A 2,171-nucleotide genomic window follows, 5' to 3' on the forward strand; every position below is an offset into this window, starting at 1 on the left:
TTCCTTACAGGTCAGGGAGGGTTGGAGGCTTTTGTAGGGTCCAGAGTACTGCCCTGCCCTCCATCGTGATAAAATTGGGGCTGCCTGGTATACTTCTTTTTTATAATCAAATAAGTCGCCATATCATGATTGTACTTCCGCTCCCTCAAAGCCTCCCTGAGCTCTTTAATGTTGTACCCCATAAGAAACATGTCAAAAGCGAGGTTGGATTCTGGTTCTCTAGGGATTTCCTCTGAAGATCTCAATGGGTCTTGATCATGGCACAGCCACGGGTGTACCAATATTTCTTTAATGGATGGCCTCATTATGGGGTCTATAGTCATTAATCTCTTTAATAGGTCTCGAAGCTCTGGAGACAGGTGATACGGGATCCAACAGCTCCGGGCTAGGATCAGATGCTTTATCTTGGAGTGCACTGTCTCTCGGAAGGGAAGGTGGCCAATAACTAAATAGTATAATACTACACCGAGACTCCAGATGTCAGTTGGGAGGCCATCATATTGTTTGTGATCAAACACTTCAGGAGCACAATATTGTGGTGTGCCACAAAATCCTTTGACCTTTTCCCCAGAGGCCAGTCTTTTGCCTAAGCCAAAGTCAGTAAGTTTCACATGCCCCTCCCAATCCAATAGGATGTTCTCGGCCTTGATGTCTCGGTGGACAATATTCTGACTGTGGATATAGTTGACGGCCAAAGAGAGTTCTGTAAATATCCTATGTGCCTCTTCCTCATCCAGATGCCCACAATTGTTGATGTGTTTCAGCAGGGATCCCCGGGTTGCATATTCCATCACCAGGTATGTTTTGTGCCTTGTCTCAAATATCTGGAACAACTGTATTATGTGACTATGGTTCAGGGATTTCACAAGAACTATCTCAGAGATGACCAGGAAGTCTATATTTGTGCCCATTTTCAATATCTTGATGGCTACCATGGTCTGGGTCATAAGATGGAGAGCCACTTTGACTTCTGCAAAAGACCCTTTATCTAGGGTGCCCAGGATATAGTAATGCTGTGCCAGGGGGTTCCCTTCATGACAACTGGCCTCGAGGTCCCCCGACATCGCACTTCCCTTCTCTTGGTCACCAGGAGCTACAGCAAGCAAAGATGGCAGGGAAAACAGATCAGAATTCCTTCTAAGATAGGTTAATACTAGAGATTCTGAAATTAAGAGACACAGACACTTCCATAGACGAGTCTGGCTCTGCCCAAGGATACAGGGAAACCAGAACAAAGCAAAGACAAACACAGAGGATGGAAAGAAGGAAGAAGGCTCAGAGCAGAAAGAGAGCAAGGGGGATGGAATACAACATTTTAGCCAGGAGAACAAGGATCCCCATTTCAAAGGAGCAGAACATTGACAAGCTTACCCAAGACGTCCATCATGAAGGACTGAGCTAAAGGCAACACTTGAACATCAAGATAGCTTTACCCAGAAATGCGTGGGATGCAACTTGCCCCAGTAGATACAGTATCTACACGGGATGGGGGCAAAAGTCACACAGCACCTATGAATAAGAATGAAAATTTGTCAGTATTTTTCTGGAATGGATGTTGAGGTCACTCTGTTATACAGAACATCTTAGTCCAACAGAGACAAATACCACAATTTTTTCCTTATATGCAGGATACTGGTGGTTTGAAATTGAATTAAAGGGAAGGGGAACTCTGAGGGGACTGGAGGATAAGAGGCAGGATGAGCTAGAGAGTAACAGACAGTGACAAAGTCAAAAGAGAAGTTCGGAAAACAAATATGGATGTTGGCCAGGGAGGGACGCTACTCAGATTTCTTCCCACATTTCATCCCAGCACTCCGGAGGCAGGCAAATCTTTGAGTTTGAAGCTACCCTGGTCTACACAGAAAGTTACAGGTTGGCCAAGGCCATACAAAGAAATCCAGTCTCCCAGGAACAATAAAACAAACTGAAGAAGGAAAGAGAAAGGAAGAAAGGAAGGAGAAAGGAGGGGGAAGGAAGGAAAACACATGGATGTTAATCCAGAAACAAAATGAAAATAATTAAACGAACAAGCAAACAACAAGAAGGCAAAGCTGTAAACAAGGCTCCCAAATGAATGAAGTCACATAAACAGAAACCCAAACATCTGAGTTTACGGAAACAGCAGGAAAGTACTCAGTCTGTGGACATGTAGCTGATGTTCAATGTCGAAA

The 2,171-nt window shown here is 44.3% G+C and overlaps 1 pseudogene; it reads right to left on the reverse strand.

The window, feature by feature from the left end:
- Positions 1–255: 255 nt before the first annotated feature.
- LOC127670631 (sperm motility kinase X-like) lies at positions 256–1,064 on the reverse strand (annotated as a pseudogene).
- Positions 1,065–2,171: the final 1,107 nt, after the last annotated feature.

The sequence above is a fragment of the Apodemus sylvaticus genome, chromosome 20, assembly GCF_947179515.1.
Source record: "Apodemus sylvaticus chromosome 20, mApoSyl1.1, whole genome shotgun sequence".
Taxonomy (NCBI): domain Eukaryota; kingdom Metazoa; phylum Chordata; class Mammalia; order Rodentia; family Muridae; genus Apodemus; species Apodemus sylvaticus.